This window comes from Paramisgurnus dabryanus, chromosome 2 (genome assembly GCF_030506205.2).
Source record: "Paramisgurnus dabryanus chromosome 2, PD_genome_1.1, whole genome shotgun sequence".
NCBI lineage: Eukaryota > Metazoa > Chordata > Actinopteri > Cypriniformes > Cobitidae > Paramisgurnus > Paramisgurnus dabryanus.
Genome location: NC_133338.1, coordinates 44,043,484 through 44,061,569, shown reverse-complemented (window position 1 = coordinate 44,061,569; position 18,086 = coordinate 44,043,484). Strand labels below are relative to the sequence as shown.

At 39.0% G+C, this 18,086-nt stretch overlaps 2 protein-coding genes across 3 annotated transcripts in view; one reads left to right on the top strand and one right to left on the bottom strand.

The window, feature by feature from the left end:
- Positions 1 to 18,086, bottom strand: part of lrch4 (leucine-rich repeats and calponin homology (CH) domain containing 4) — a 41,536-nt gene that overhangs the window by 23,022 nt on the left and 428 nt on the right. The window lies entirely within an intron of this gene.
- Positions 16,379 to 18,086, top strand: part of acox3 (acyl-CoA oxidase 3, pristanoyl) — a 30,050-nt gene continuing 28,342 nt past the window's right edge. Inside the window, exon 1 of the mRNA XM_065289025.2 lies at positions 16,379 to 16,491. The gene's annotated coding sequence lies outside the window, so the exon portion shown is untranslated. The remainder of the gene's footprint in view (positions 16,492 to 18,086) is intronic.

Genomic DNA, 18,086 nt, shown 5'->3' with positions numbered 1-18,086 from the left:
ACACACTCCCTCTGTGATGCTGGTCAGAGGGTCAAGATGTATTTCTGGAGAGGGAAGGATTTTAAATTAGAGGGCAGAGAGAGCTTAAAACAGCGTGGATGTGAATATAAGTGTAGCACAACTAAGCATGTGACCGGTGAGACAAACCATAAACAAACAAAGGACAAAGATAGGGTTTAATAAAGGCTAAAGTGTTACTGTACTGTACATTAGTGTTATCCAAAACAAGCCCATTTCAGGCCAAGCTCGGCTTTGACAAATGATCATAGACAAAACCAAATTTACTCTCACACTCACAGAACAATAGTGTTGATGTGTGTAAGTTGTGTGTTCTTTCTTATCATCACTGTATTGTTCAATTGTCCTCAATTATCTGCTCGCCTTCTCTAGATCTTTTGTTCAGCTGTTTAATTTGGCAAGGAAGCATTTCCCGCCTCTCTTTTCCCTGTTGGGACTAAAGATTCCCAGGGGCGGCCCACATTTCCCACAATCCTCTGCAGTGCTGTGCTGTGCACAAGTCACACCACCCTAACATGGTCGAGTTGAAGAGAAATACCAGTGGGCTCACATCATGGAGAAAGATGATATACACAAGTCTGAATACTGTTGAAACTTCTGAAATTTATCTGGTATGAAAAAGTAACCCTTATAAGCAGTGTGTAAGATGAAATATTAACACTTAATAATACAAATAATAATTAAAAAGTGTAAAAATATAATTTTAATTTTAATGATTGATTTTAAAATCTTATCACAGCTTAATATGAAAAGTACAACACTTCCAACTTGGGATGCATAACGGTTAATCTATAGCAGAATAAAAGTTTTGTTTACATCATATATGTGTGTGTGTGTGTGTGTGTGTGTGTGTGTGTGTGTGTGTGTGAACTGTGAATAATAACTTTGCATAGATAAATGCACACACATGCAAGTATATATTTAAGAAATGTTTACATGTGTACTTACATTTGTAGATTTATGTATAATTTATATTAAATATAAATACTTAATATATAAAAATATATTTTTCTTAAAGGGACAGTTCGGCCAAAAATGATATTAAACCCATGATTTACTCACCCCCAAGCTGTCCGAGTTGCATATGTCCATCGTTTTTCAGACAAACACATTTTCGGATATTTTATAAAATGTTTTAGATCTTTCAGTTGATTAAATGTAATGTTACGGGGTCCACGACCTTCAAGTCCAAAAAAAGTGCATCCATCCTTCACAAAATAAATCCAAACGCCTCCAGGATGATAAACAAAGGTCTTCTGAGGGTAATACGCGCGGTTGTAGAAATATCCATATTTAAAACTTTATTAACGAAAATAAATACCTTCCGGTAGCGCCGCCATCTTAGTCGCGTCCGCATTCAGGATGAGAGCTTACGCAGCCTACGGAGGCTACTCTGCTGCTGCTGCTCTGTGCCCCCGCCCTCCGAATTTGTCATACGTCACTAAGAAAAGTGCTTACACTACGCTAATACTCTCTCCTGAATGCAGATGCGACTAAGATGGCGGCGCTACCGGAAGGTATTTATTTTCGTTAATAAAGTTTTAAATATGGATATTTCTACAACAACACCGCGCGGATTACCCTCAGAAGACCTTTGTTTATCATCCTGGAGCCGTTTGGATTTATTTTGTGAAGGATGGACGCACTTTTTTTGGACTTGAAGGTCGTGGACTATGGGTGGACCCCGTAACATTACATTTAATCAACTGAAAGATCTAAAACATTTTCTAAAAAATTCGAAAATGTGTTTTTCTGAAAAACAATGGACATATGCAACTCGGACAGCTTGGGGGTGAGTAAATCATGGGTTTAATATCATTTTTGGCCGAACTATCCCTTTAAAATTATACATGCATGTCTGCATATTTATATATACGTAATTATTATACACAGTTCACACAAATATATATGATGTAAACACATTATGCATCCCTACTTTCAACATTACATTAATTTTGCCATTTCTCTCAACAAACAGTGTGATATCAAAGTCTGACTACCTTTTTGTCCAAACCATGTTTGGAAAACCTAGATTTAATTCTAAAGGCTCAGAAATTAACACTTTTATCCAAGTTAAGTTGCTTCATACTTTAATTTATGTCCTTGCAATGTTTACCTTGAAAATAGTAACCCACAAGTATCACTTTTGCTACTGGGCTCCCCCTGTAAGAAACTTTAAGCCGTGCCCAGCCCCAATAATGAGTTTTTATTTTAGTACGTCAAAAATCACCAGCTATTACGCAGAATTGTATTTCAATATTACCCTAAGGGTCTGACTCCAAATATCATGCATGTGTATGATAAAGAAACTTCTAAAGAGTAGCAGGTGGTCTCTCTCTCTCTCTCTCTCTCTCTCTCTCTCTCTCTCTCTCTCTCTCTCTCTTTCCCTCTCTCTCTCTCTCTCATTGGCATCTGGGCATTTTTCTGCCTGCTAGCATCTCTTTAGTGTAACTAAAGCTGGTTTAGCATCTGCTGTGTGTGAGAGAGTGTTAATCAACACACACACGCATATCACTTTCCACACCCTCAAACTCCTCCTATAGGCCTAGAAGGAGATTACGCATGGATTAGTCTGTAGGATAAGAACAGATTCCCGTACTATTCATTTCAGATACACAAGTTTATAAATCAACACAAACAAATCCTAATAATACTTTTCGTTCCATTCGCCCTGTACGTAACATTTGCTAAGCAGATGACCACTGCTTTATTTTAATTTTACTCTGAAAGTGATGGCACGGTCACGTGTGGGTGTATGAAGACCTGTAAATGCATTTTAAATCAATGCATGGGTCAATTCATTTTATCCAAAGCAACAGCATTTAAGTATATTTCTTTTAGCAGTATCTGTGTTCCCTGGAGACTGAACCCATAATGCAATGCTCTACCAGTTTTGTTCATTAAATATTTTCAGGCAGCTGATGGGTCCGTACTCTCAAATATACAACCAGTTGACCAGAACCATTTCAGTTCTTCCATTGAACAGTAAATGGTGTCGTGACAAGACTCGACTTTAAGATGGGGGCTGAAGAAAACGCAAAAGAATTGATGGGGTGAGAGAGAGAGGGCAAAGGAAAGTCTCTTGAAAGGGTGCGAGTGAATGAGTAACAGCAGCAGGACAATAGCAATGAAAACATGAATGCAGTCTTGAGCCTGAAGGGGATCAGAATGACTCAACACAATTCAATGGGAGCAAAAACCACCGTGCGCACGTGCGCGTGTGTGTCAGGCACACGAATGCTTTCCAAGTACATCAGTAAATTTAGGGTCAGGAAAATGCTGATTATTTCATCTCGCTGCAATATATCTCCGCCACTTTAAAGCGCTAAGTGCACTGACCGAATCGATCACAAACCAGCGTGTGTTATGCCCTTTTCATTACACCTTACTGCACTATAAAACCAAGGTTTATTTTCAATTCTAGCCCACTAAATGGGATTTAAAATATAACTGATGGGATCACACAGTTCAAACCTCATAATCCAATGATAAAGGCCTGATTTATAACAGCTTTTAGGAAGAATCCAGATCTAACACCGTTAGCTTCATAACAACAGCGTAAGGGCAAAGATACTTCCTAAAGCAGATTTAGGGGGTTTGCAAGGTTCTTTACAATTAATATAGCCTATAGCATTGGTCTCTGAGTCTGTTAGTTGCCCGACAAAGCACATTCCATTAATAGCCTTAAATTTAATAATCATTTATTTCATATTTTATATTTGATTGATTATTTTACATATGTTAATATTTTAAACAATGATAAAACATAACAACATGTAAAACAAAAAAGTTTTAAGTAGACTATATCAAAAAGTAGCCGTCCAGATTGTTTTATCCACAAAAAGGTTGGAGACCCCTGGCCTATAGGTTTATAGGCATATAGGTTGGCACCAATGCCAGGTGGATATAAACTGTGTGTCAGATAACTAAAATCTTTGTCTGGAGAACAAGAAAGATGTCATACTACCCATTGCTTTCCAACCAATCGTTGCTTGTGTGATGTCATCGATTTGGCGGAACTAGCAACTAACTTTCAGAAATGAGCATGACTCAAAGCCAAACTTTATAAAGGCAGAAGTATTGTTGCCATATCTTCAAACAGATTTCCTCCATTGCATAATTCCTACTTGCAGCACCAATGCAGCATTCTTTCCTTTCGGTATGTTTGACAGCTGTGTACAAAAGAGCTTCCGTGTTCCTATTGGTCCACATCAAAGATGCGATGAAATCTATCATAGAGCGCTGAAAAAAAAACTTTTACATTTATTTTACATTTATACTTTCCAAAGTAACTTCCAGTGCATTCAGGCTAGACATTTTATGAGTATGTGTGTCCTCTGGGATGATAATAAAAAAATTCTGTCAGGAAGTTGTGGCGTCGGTTGTCATCCACCATCACGCACACACTACGGTACATAAAACGATCAATTCTTGCATCATGGTGGCCATTGTCATTTATGAATTACCACAATAACTTCTGTTAAATGGATCGTGAGAAAATCAGGCTGATGTTGTGTAGTCTGAGCCCGGCCTACCACTTTAAAATACCGCCCAGCTCTCTTTTCAATCTTTTGATAGCTTCTTAGCTCTCATGGCCTTATGGGAAAACACTTCCAAATGGGTATTGTTTGCCTACTATATTATTAATACAGAGCATTCAGACATCCTGCTCAATTGATGTGCTGCTTTTACTGTATAAACATGTATGAATATTCGGACACAGGGCTTTGGCTTGGGAAAAGAAACACAAAGCAACCACAAAGCAACACAATAACAACTTCTCTTGTGCTCTAACTGCATAGAGACTTACATGGGTGAGCGCTGCTTGCATTCTCTTTAGTAAATGTTAAAACCTAGTACAAGTTTAGGGAGTGCCAAATCTGTGTGAAGTGTTGCCAAAGACAACACTAAACCCCCTTTGATGACCATGAGCTTGACAATATCACTTTGCTTCCTGCTGGAGTCGAAGGTCTGTATCGATGTCTGCGCTCTTCACGAGATCTGGACGAACAGGAAGGTCTGTGTGCATCCTGTTTAATCTACAGTCAACGGCCCAGCACTTAGACTACAGTGTTATCTTTGTCTTTAAAAATCAGTGGAGGCCACAAAAAGGTCAAGCTGTTGGATTTAACCATCCAAATATTTATGGGCCTGACTCTACCAGTCCAGTGAGGGCCTTTTGTATTTTGTACTTTTGTATGTGCAAATTCACCTCCAACATGTACTAATTTATTGATCACCTTTTTATAATTAACAGTCCCCCAAAAATACTAACTTGTTTTCTTATTTTTATGCATTTGCTTGAGTTTTATTTAAAGCAACTTCAAATGCATTATATCTGTATGTGTATTTCCTGGGAATCAAACCCATGACCATGATTGCTAGTACCATGCTCGAGCAGTTGCACTACACAAAATGCTCTATTTAATCTCAGACCACATCTGATCTTACTGATCTTATGCATATTGGATACAAAACTGAAACTAATGTGACTGGCTTTATGCAACTTCTGGGAATAAGGACACAGAGGTTTTTAATCAGTCCGCCAAGTTGATACAATGATTGCTGTTAGGGAGGAACGAATCACTGACACAGGCTTTTTTGTTTTTAGGAGCGCTGTACCCCTTACTAAAAATTTTAAGAGCACAAGCAGAACATTTAGGGCACACCTTAAATCAGCCTGCAATGCAATTATTCACATTGCCCCCAAAAATAACTGCATCTGAAAAATACTAAATAGACTTGACAATATGCAGTTGCTGCACGTGTCGTTATGCACAATTGATTAAACTTTCAGAATAGGAACTTATGAACCAAAGATTCATACATGACTAATTTTAGCCATAAGATACATACATATACAATAACTTATATCCAGATAATGAGGTGAGTGGCATGGTAATGCACACATTGTATCCTTTACAAGTTTCTTGTCTTCTATCCAGTTTTCCTTAACTGTGCACTGCTGTCTAAGACCTTTATTCTCATCTATAATGTTTTTGATGTTAATGTAGGCTAGAAGTTCTCACTGAGTTATGTTGACTACACTTGGCTGCGTAGACCCATTGGTAGATTAAAATGAGCACATGGTGACGTAAAACTTTTGACACGTCATGCAAATTTGCGGGGAAAACCTGATTTGCGCATTCTGTAGTTTTGTCACGAAAACCAACAAAACCCATCTACAACCAGCCTGCTACACCAGCTTAACTAGCTAAAACCAGACTGGGAGACCAGCTAAAGCCAGCCTTAGCTGCCTAACGCCTGTTTCACACATACTCCGTATGCAGTGCGTTTGCGGTGCGTAATTTTTTACGTAGCCATGTTAACAGGTTAGAGCTTTCACACATCATACGTATGCAGTCCGTCTGGTCCGTTGCAGATGCGGTGCGGTGCAGCAGTGCTGCGATCGTTTCGGCAGCGAGTCTATTTTTGCTGTACAGCACGCAAGCTGCACGCGCTGATTTAAAGTGATAGCGCATGTTTTGTGGTCAGAATGAACACAGATTTCACCAAAAATGCAGTAATTTCACTCTAAATGGATGTAAATAAAGTTTTTCAGTAGTTTTTTCTGTAATCTTATTTGTTTAATCCCAGTATGAAGCAATTAAAGCATAACACCACGAGTTGAAAAATTATATATATAACATCTTGTTAAATATTCTACCATGTTTATATACATGCATATACATAAAGTATACTATTAATTTTACCATTGTTTAATTATACTAACATAGTCTTTTAGTATTTATTTGTAGTAAAACAACAGTAACCAAATTCATATTGTCTGATCACAATATCCATAACTGTTAAACTAAGGTAATACAAATCATAATCAATCTGACAAAAACCGTTTTGTCAACCGTTAAAATTATGGTTAATTTTTCTAAGGAGAACTATATAAACTGATGTGTTTGAAAGACGGGGAAGCGCACCTGTCAATCAGCCCTATTATAACAGAGCGAGGAGAGAGACGAACGTGCTCAGTAACGGTACGGGAGTAATATGGAATAATGTGTGGATCTTGAATGATTGTAAGAATACATTTGCTTTAAATATAATGTTTGTCATATAACGTTTTGGGAGATAATAATGTTTTTTTCAATTGTTATTGAGCTTATTTAGACTTGGCGTATTTACCTCAGAGTTTATTTCAGTAATATTGCTGTTTTTCCGGTAATAATAATACAATTTGCATGTCACTCTTGCTTCCTTGTCTGTTTATTCATGTCATTATGCTGTTATTTTAATTATGTGAGAATATTTCTTGCCATATGAGACGTTCATTGCCGTTATATACTCTCGTCTATGCAAATATATAAATAGTAGGAAATGTATAATATAACCATGCCTGTCACCTCACCTATATTTTCTCTTCAAAAGTTATAATACTAATTTATATTTATGATATATGTGGAGATAAATAGACCTTTGATCCGTTATGTGTCCTGACCACTACACTAGAGATTTTAAACATCATAACTAGTCTATCAAATAATATCTAAAGTATATTGTTTTGTGAAGAAAAAACACAGCAGGCTATTATATTGTTAATTGATGAGGCGCTTTTCAACAGAAAGTGTCAATCACATGATCATTTGATACGCAGAAGCAGCGGTTAGCAACGCACTGCAAACGGAGTATGTGTGAAAGCACAACGGATGCTTGACAGATCCCACCGCATACGTACTGCAATACGCAACGCAAACGCACTGCATACGGAGTATGTGTGAAACAGGCGTAACTTTTCAGTAGGCCTGATAATGTTAAATGTTTAGCAACTTTGTGGCCTACAAGCAGTAGATGTCATCATCGTTCAGTCTACATACATGCCCTTCCAGGTTTATTAGATCCATTACACACAGTGTGTCCTGTCATGATCTTATAAGATGGCAGAAATCGCACAGTTTGTAGCAGGCTTTACACACCAGACTATTGTTATTATTATTTACAATTGACCTGCCCTAAATGGCAATTAACACAACTGCGGTTGGTTGTTTTACATGTCAGTCAAAGTAGACTAAGGGGGCGTGCACACCAAAGCTTTTACGCAAGCGGCCGGCGCATATTTTCAATTGTTTAAAGGAGACATATCATGCTAAATCCACTTTCTTAGCTCTTAAATGCATTTTGTTGTGTATTTGTAGTGTTTAGAAGTACATAAAAGTTGAAATTAGTCTCTTCAGGTGCTTTGTTGATATCTTTATATTCTGTTTTGGTCATATTTTCCAACCGGTTCTGATTTTTCTATTATCTATTACGTTTTTTGAACAATTACGTCACAGTATTTGCAGCGGAACTGCTAAATAAGGACATCGACTTCCAGCCCAACACTACGAGCAATCCGCCATTTTCAATTACTCGCTGCGATATTGTAGTCCAAGCTCAAGGATGCAGAAGTTACGAGAGAGTAAATCAAAATGTTCGGTTGTTGAACCTGTGCCTGGTTGAGTTTTATTTTTCACGGAAATGTCATTTTTTAGTGCGCGAAGCACTTCAAGGATAACTATTTCACCAACCTCCACCAGTATAAAGTAGGATTTGCCGATAGACTTCGTCTGATTGAGGGGTCAATTACTTCTATCTTTGGAGACGACGAGCAGAGCACTTCGGTAAGCTGTAAATAACTTTAAAAACAGTAAAGTACACGGTTGTCATGGTTTAGCAGTGCCGTTTCTCAATCCGAAGGCTGCAGCCTGCAGATGTCGCATGTGGTCATCAACCCGGGATTAAGTTATAGCATATTACAACAACTTACAATTAACTAAGAGTAATAGTCAACTTTATAATTGTTAATATTCTGAAATAAGACAGCCGGCATTAACACACCATTGCGATACCTCCATATGAAGACGTTGTTCTGCAGGTTCGTCGTCGTCTTTTTCATCTCGCTCCATTTCCGACTCTGGCGCGAACATATAAGGCTGGATGGACAAGTCTTCCGTTGTTGACATTTTGTGAATAACGAGTAAATAAAAAGTTTCTGTGCAGCTAGATAATCGTATCTCTGCTATAAAACTACAAAAATGGCTGAACGGGGTGGAGTTTAACCGAGTGTCACCTCTGCAACCTGGAGAGGGGGCAGGGTATGACGTGCATTTAAAAAGACAGTACCAAAACGAGTTGCTCTCAGATGCACATCAGAAAAGGGGTAGAAAGGGGGCCTGTGGGGCTATAATAATGAGGAATTTAGACCCAAGCATTGCAGTTTCGCTTTATATAGACCACAAATAGATGATTTATATGTAAAAAGGACAGATTTAAAAGCATGATATGTCTGCTTTAAAAAAAGCCAGCAGCTAGCGTTTTTTTCCGCGCTGAAAACCGGCATGGTTTTTGTGCGCTCAACGCCGAAAATTGAAAAATATTTTACTTTGTGTGAAAAGCTCCGCTCGTCAATGTCAGTTCTCACACGGCTGTCCAATCACAGTGGAGGAGGGGCAGGACATTACCACAGCAACCAACCGGCTCACAGCTGAAGTATCGGAGCTACCAAAGCGCTCAGCTGAAGAAAGTTGGCACTCAGCTGAAAAACAGCTGCCATTCGGCGTCCTCTAGGCGCGTTTAAAAGTTTTGGTGTACACAACCCCTAAGTGGGCGGTTCTTTATCAGAATAGGCTGTACTTTAGTCCAGACCATCTTTTGCCATTTAGTGAAAGGTCTGTCTTTTCAAAGTAATGTACACTGCACTGACCTCAAAAAACTTTTCCTGAAGCCACATGGGGTAAAAGCACATTGATATCAGTGATACAGTCATCTAACTCTCTTAAAAGCTCTCCATCTGAGAAAGAAACTCTTCAGTTACCAGCCCAGAGGCTCCCATAATACCCATGATAACAATTTCAACTCATCATATAATCATATGATCTAGTGACGTATCTACTCACACAAAACAGCAACCGGTATATCAACCTCTTCATTTATTTTAGACCATGTTCCCAGAAAAAGATTTTGAAAGGTCACTTTATGTAGGCAAAACTTAATGAGGTAAACTCAGATGAAATATTTACCCTCAGCACACTATGGAGTAAAGACATTGTGTGTGCACGTGTGTATTCACAAGCATCTATGCAAACTCTCCAAGTTGGGAGGCAAAGATGTAAAAGAGGTGTGGACCAAAACAGAGCTTTGTATCAACAGTAAACAACTGGAGGATCTGTGGCTTTAAACCATAATCTTGACTTGAGCTTTAATAAGCAGGTACATGCAGGTGGAAACACTGACTGTACATTACACTGCCCTCATGGTGTAATCAGATTATGTTGTGTATTTCTGAGCTCTTGATCTCATTGCTGTGAAGGAGGTGGTTCAGCGGTGACTCAAGACGAGGCATAAAATCGTGCCTTTATGAGCTTGTATCTGTTACACAAGAAAGACTGAAGAAACAAGCCAGAGCGGTGAAATTCACCTCGCGTAACCAAACCAAAGTGAGGAGCGGATGTGTCCTGTTACCATAACAACCAAAATCATCATGTGCCAAAACAAATAGCTCTGCATTCTTTTTATTCACAGTCACATACTTTATTAGATAAATCGTATTGTATTACTGTAGTGTAGTCCCACGTAAAAGTACATATTTTCACTTTAGCTAACAAGTAAATGATGTAATGCTTTATCAATGACTGATCATGCGTTACTGTGTTTCTGTAGCTTAACTGGTCGGCCATTGCATTAGCAATGCAAAGGTTGTGGGTTTGATTCTCATGCAGACTTATAACATATATAACTTCAATAAACTATCAGATCATGTGTTAGCATTAGCAAAAAACGTCCAATTCATATTTATGGTAGGTCAATCTGTGAATCTCTAAAAATACAGCAGTTTTAGTTGACCATCATTACTATTGCTTATACTATATGTAAAACGTCACCATCTAGGTTATTGTTTATGTACGGACATGTATGATACCTCCGATCATACAGCTTGTAAAGTTGTGCACAGGTTGCAATTGCATACATTTTCTTGGTGACTGGAGCATTAAAAGGGTTAAATGTTTATTAGACCAATCATACTTAAATAAAGAAGAGACCCAATATAGGGAACAGAAGATAAGAGAGACTAGGAAGTAAGCAATCAGCTACTGAAACAAGGCCCTAGCAACCAGCTAAAACATTCTAGCAACAATAAAAAAAAAACTTGACAACCGTAACACCTTGTCCTTGACGACCACATTGCAATGCCATGGCAACCATTCACAACGCTCATAGCATCCCCTTTAAGTTTTGCACTGGCCCACATGTTATTTAAGTAAAAACTATGTGAACCGATCCCACAGTTACTTTCAATGTGATTGTCGTCAATGATCTCTTTCTCGAGATAATCTACATTAGAGGTCTGGTGTGGTCAGTCTCAACCAAACATTCACACAACAACACACAAACTGAGTAATCCCCCCTGTAGGCTCTCTAAAGCCTTATGGGAGATTCTGCCATCTGGACACGCTAAAAGGCGCCAAGCAGGAGACAGCTTTATGTTACATAACTTTCTGGGCTGATATAACAGAACCGCAATCAGATTTGAGTTTTAGGAAACTACCAAGTGGGATTATTTGAGCTGATTCTAGATCAGATATGCTTGGATGCCATGTGAACTGTGAGATCATTAAACATGGCCATGTGTGCAGTGAAATATCCCATAATGTGATCCTGTAGTTATGTTAGCTTAGCATGTGTACACTTACACTGAATGGGGTATGACGTCGTTCAGAGAACATTCAGCAAACATTTAAATTTGGACGTACGTTAGGTTTAACTTGGCAAACAATCTTTCAGCACAGCAGATCTGTCAGCACAGCAGATCTGTCAGTTCAACCTATAGTTTAAGGAAGGGATTCTTTATACCCATCTGCATCGCAAAATAAGGACCCTGATGCAGAGGGGTCTTATATCACCCTGAAGGGGTCTTTCCCGTTTTGCGTGTCCCGCTTATTACACAGCTACTTGCTGCATTGCCAAGTAGTTGTTGGACATGAAATTTGTAATATTTTATTAGCTCCTCTGAAACCAACTCATGTTGGCATAAGAAAAGATTTAGGAGAGTGATGCATTACCGGTCAAGATGCCTCTATCCAGTACCTGGACAAACTGCTATTTTAGTTGTGACCAATCAAAATCAAGTATACCAGAGAGGTAAAATTAAATTAAAACTTTTTAATTGGTTAAAAAAGACATAGAAACATAAAATAAATAGGCCAATTTCTGCACGAACTGAGATTTAGTTTAACAGATGTTTTCGTTCCCTTATCAATTCCAAAATCTAGTAAGAGCATTGTCAATGGATAATAAATGTTTTGTTTTCTGAAATAACTGGAACATAGTCACTCGAATCCACCCAAATAACCTTGAGGAAACTGTGAATGCACAAAACTAAGCCTTGTTTCAACTACATAAACAGTGTCAGAAGCAGAAAAGCAAAAGCAGCAGAAAGTTTTAGCTCTGCCAACACAACCAAGTTGAGTATCACGCGCTCACGCATCTGTCCGAAGTGCGAACACAAATCCTCATGTATTTGTTCAGTTTTATGCATTTCAAGCGAGCTGAGGCAAACTAACTATCCCTCGCCTTTTAAATATAATCATCTGCATCATGGCACCGCTCTCTTTCGCTCGCACGTGCAAAGAGCTGCGAGCTCATGCTGTCCTAAGTCAGATCACTATCCTTTGTATGTTTGTAAAGTTATATGCATTTCAAGCGATTGTGTATAAAATATGGATCGCGTTCCGCTGGATTGATGAGTTTAAGGCTCTTCTGAAGGCACCACTGCTTTGACACCTTGCTGTAGCCTTCTGCAACAACACTAAACAATGCATTGAATTGAGTTGTGTGTGCGCGCACGCGTGTGCGTGTGTAAATGCATCTTTTATAGTCATTAAGTAATCCTGTTATCCAGTTTTTCCCAAAATCATTTACATTTTAATCATTAACATTAAAGGCACACTCTTTTTATGACTAAAATAACAGTAAAGGGTAAAAAAATATAATTGCCAAAAATGAAAACGGATAAAACGGAATTTGCAAAAATGAAAACGGAGAAAGCGGAATTTGGGAAAAAATAAAACGGAATTTGGGAAAAAATAAAACGGATTTTATAGGGCCCTACCTTGGGGCAAGTAATTATTAATTTATTAAGTTATTAATTTATTAATTAAAGGATTTTTAATCACTTGTTTTTGATGCGATACTTCAAAATGCGCATAAAATTATGGTGATGGAAACATGGCTAGTGTGACCAGGAGTCATGGGATTTACATTTGTATTAGATATATCTGCTTTTTAAACTCTGTGGAAGTGGCGGATCCATTGACTGACAGAGCACTGGGGTTTCCGCAAATTATCTTCTTTACTGTTCTACTGACGAAAAATGTAACCAACATTTCGAATGGCATGAGGGTCAGTAAATAAACTTGATATTGAAAGTATGCTACCGTGTTCTTTATTTATTACAGTTACGGCATATTCACACGGGGCGAAAGTGTTAACGCTTGACGTTAACGCTTGACGGAAGGCTTGTCTAAAGCGTGGTCAACAGCCAATCACAGTGGCCGCAGCACATGCTCGGGTCTTCCATAAACGTAATTGGCTGGCTCTGCCTAGGTTATTTGCATAAAGCAATCTGATTGGCGGACGTTCGCGTTGCCGCTTGAAAAGTTGAGAAACTTTCAACTTCTGCTGCGAGCCACGGCAGTGACGCGGCACCGACGGATCCACAATTCAGTTCGCCAATGCTTGAAGTCACCCATTAAAAGTGAATGCGAAGCGTCAACGATTACGCCCCATGTGAATGCGCCGTTAGTTGAACTTCATTTGTTTATTTTTCATTTTTCTTTTATTTAAATAGCCTACTCGGTGTAAGTAATGACTGTGGTGCTAATTTCTGATTTGGGAGTGATTTGTTTGTTAAAATCTTCTTAAAAGTATGGCTCTTAACAGACCCATGTGTAATGTTGGATGTTATTTGTTATTTAGCAGTAGCAAATCATATCATTTCTTTAAAATAAAAAAAATACTGAAAGAAATACAGTAAGTCAAAGGTTTCTAGCTGTGCTCCTCTTAAACTCTCATGAGATTTGAGACTTCAGACCATCTGTTGTGCTTTAAAAGTGTGAGTGAAATGAGAGAGAGAGAGAGAGAGAGAGAGAGAGAGAGAGAAAGAGAGAGAGAGAGAGAGAGGTTTGTCGCTGAAGAGAAGCAGAAGTCGAGGAGCCCACATCCGGTAACTGTATGGTGGAAATGCAACTGCAAGGCGAAACAGAACTACACTATGCAACAGTGAGTGTGCAGACTCTTACACAGCTAGTACGTTCACACAACAAATCTCATTCACGCAAAACCTGTGTGAATTATGTGCATTTTTTACATAGGTACATGCACTGCAGGATTGAACATGCAAAAATCTCAGTTGACACTTAAAAGCAGCACATACTCTTACAAAACACACATGCATTATTTAAGGTCTGGTACAGGTATAAAGAATTCAACACCATTTAAAACGCTCTCCAATCTGAGGTTGCTTTGTATAGACAAAACTGTGAAGCCACATGTTTAATATTTATTAGTAATGTTCCATCTTTGCCACATCCTATTGCAACAGGAAATGTTTTATGCGCTGGCCCCTAATCCATGAAACTGTGTTTTTCACTAGCGGCATTGCGAAATGATCCTTTCGCATACATCTAAAGCATCATACGTCCTGTTTAAAGAAGTCACACAGAAGTCAACCTGTTATTATATTGACTGTGTTTATGAAGTGCTGTGTTTGACTGTCTGGCAGCCGGTGTCAATGTGACTTCCTGGTTGGCACAGATAACATCACAAACGAGTGTCGACTGGCTTAAGGCTTCAGCTTGTTCCGTTTTAGTACTAAATAGCACTTGGGATTTAATTTAAGATACCCTGGCACTGTGGTCTTAAGAATGGGAGCATAATATATGAAGTACACAGACCCTAAAAAGTGGATCACACCAAACAGGTGAATGATGATATGCTGGAAACTGTAGGGGGTGGTTCCCAGACAGGGATTAGCTTAAGCCAGGAACAGGCCTTAGTTTTATCAGGAAATGTAACTAGTTTTAACAAGCATGCCTTACTAAAAACATGACTTGTGTGCATTTTGATGTATTTTAAGATATGTCAGCATAAGTTGTTTTCAGTTTGGACAGCTTTGGACATTTATTTTAGTTTAGGACTAGTCTAATCTCTGTCCGGGAAACCGCCCCCTAGGTGTATTAGAGTCATACAAATACCCACAAGTCCTTTACCAGTTGTGAAGTGTTCAGCTTTTACACACAAAAACAAAGTATTATTTTTTCCTGATAGAATGTTTGGAATTTTCTAATGAATGAGTTTGTTTGCTTGTTCCAATCACTGAACTTGAACAAACAACGCAACCAAATCAGATCTAAACCGACATGCTAATACTGTAGTAGTGAATGTCTAATAGACAGTTATTAGGTCAATATCCAGACAAACAGAACCACTATATAAACTACCATGCCTACAGGCCAATACTCGACAGGAAACACTAACTAATGGCCAGTAAGAGATCAATAGACTGACTATTGTGAAAAAGACCATGAGGAAAGAATGTCTTTAAGAGTGTTCAATTGGAAAAACACATCATACAGATTAAATTCAAGATGTTGTACCATGACCTGGAAAAATGGGAATTGGTACAAAGCAAAAAAAGAGATAGAAAGATGATGACAGTGTGAGATAAGTAGAGCGAGAAGCAAAGCCCACCTCAGACAATGGAGAAGGGTCTGCCGAACGGGATTTCAACTGAGGGGGTGGCGGGGGAAGAGGAGGGTCCCTATTTCGGGAATTTCACGACAATAGGAGCGGCCCACGAGCCCATTTGATCAAAAAAGGCCTCTCCCTCCTTCTTTCTATCAGCTGCTGTGAGGTTTAGTTGTGGTATGGAGCGTGCTGCGTGCATCCCTCTGAATGAGGCACTGTGTGACAGGCTACACGTTCATGCCCCAGGCACCGTCACAAGTGTGTGTGGGAGCTGTTCGGAAAAAAAAATATTTTTGTTTCGCTACTTTTTCATTCAGAGGTCCCTCCTTATGGCCTTGTTTTCTCCCATCGAGTCACATTTTTGGTGCCCCTTTTAGTTTTTACAAACTCCTTTATTTCTATCTATCCATCTTCTTGTCCTTACTGCTGTAGATGAATTCGTTTAAGTTCTCTTAAATAGACACTGGGATGTAATTTCTCCATAAATCACTTAAACTGCACTGTCAGGCATGTGTTGTTGTTGTTAAGTCAACAGTGTCTGTGTTATTGCTCAGGTTATGAGATGGTGTAGCGCTCTGTTATTAAAGGGTCTGGGTGTACTTGATGAGACTGGGCTTTGTTCCCCATCACAGGAATTACAGCAGCACACGCACACCCTGCAGGACTGAACCCCTGACCTTCCTGTAGGGAAGTTAGTCCATATTGGAGAGCAATCTTCAGGAGAAAAGGACACTGAAGGTATGACGTACAGTTCTGTAGGTGATCTTTGCCGCCGTTGATCTTCTAGCAAAATAAACATTGTCATTTGCCTCCTACCTTCATGCATAGATTGATGCCACAGAAGCTATCCTTAAAACGGCAACCACCAATTTTTGCTATAATACATGAGCAACACCTAGTAATCATGCTCCACCTTACGGTAGGTACGCCTTTGGAACGTGATTTTTTTATACACTACGCTTGACTTTTTAGCCATAATGGTTCTTCTGTCCCACACCCTCGGCATGATCTCAAACAGTAGCATGGATTTATAGGAGTCACTGCAGTTGCCAAAGCAATGCAAGCATCCATGCAGAAAATTGCCGTCATAAACCTATTCAGAGAAATAAAAGATTAGCCAATCTAAACCTAAAATAGGGCTTACCATGCTTGACTTACTTAATCAATAAGAAGTGTGCGTGTCAGCGAATCAGTCTGGATCGAATCTGTTATAGTTTTACATTGGTGACCTCAACATACAGTAAGACAAAATTTTGACCTTATTAATACAAATATCACCTGATATTTGTCATTTAAGAAAGATATAAAGTCATTGAATACTAATATGATTGAATACTGCAGATGCACATGCATTAATCTCAGTGCACAATGCCATTTAAACTACTTATTGGCAGAGGATCACATAACAAGTCACAAAAGAGGTACAGGAACTGAAATCTGTCTAAATGGCATGAAAAGCCACACATTGATATGATCTATGGCCCGAGCCCAAACTAAATGGTGAAGTGCACTGATAGTCCTCATCAGCAGTGTTTCTCAAACAGGGGGTCAGTAGAGGGCCTCAGGATGACTTTATATTATTTAATGTACGACAAGCATTACAATAAGCACCTAAAGTAGCACATTGCTATTTTTATAACAAACATACATCCTTCTAGGTATGCCAAACTGTATAATTTTATATCAGGTAGAAATTGTGAGTAGGGGGACAATGGGGGAGCCTTCAAGTCAATATGATTCAGATCCACTGCTCTACATCAGACCATGTGCGTGTGGGGGTTTGTGTGGAGCAAAGACAAACTGCTTTATACCCATTTTGTATGGGAGAGGAGCAGATGGTCATATTAGTGCTGCTGGCAAAATGAATCTCACCATCACATCCTCCCCACCAATGCAAATTCTCCTGCAAATGAGCCGAGTACAACAATAACATTTTATATTAATTGAGCTTTTTACTGCACTGAGATCACATGTTAGGTTTTACAGCATGTGTTGCTCTGTGCTGTGGTAAGATGGCTCAGCCCAAGTTCAGTTTCCACTTCACAACAGGAAGAGAAGCGCAGATGTCTTTAATTTATAAAGCAAACTCAAAACAAACCAGCCCCAAACTCAACAACATGACTTCTAACACACAACAGAGTCCCTGCAAATCCAAGCATGGGCTGTGACACACTTTCAGAAACAGCAGTGACGGCGATCAACTTCCGACAGTGATGAAGAAAGTGAGATCCGCTTTTCGGGGCCGCGGGCGTGATGATGGTGGTGGCGCTTGCAGTTGCAGATGGGGCGCAGGTGAAAAGATTCAAACAAAGGACATTAAATAAACCAATACA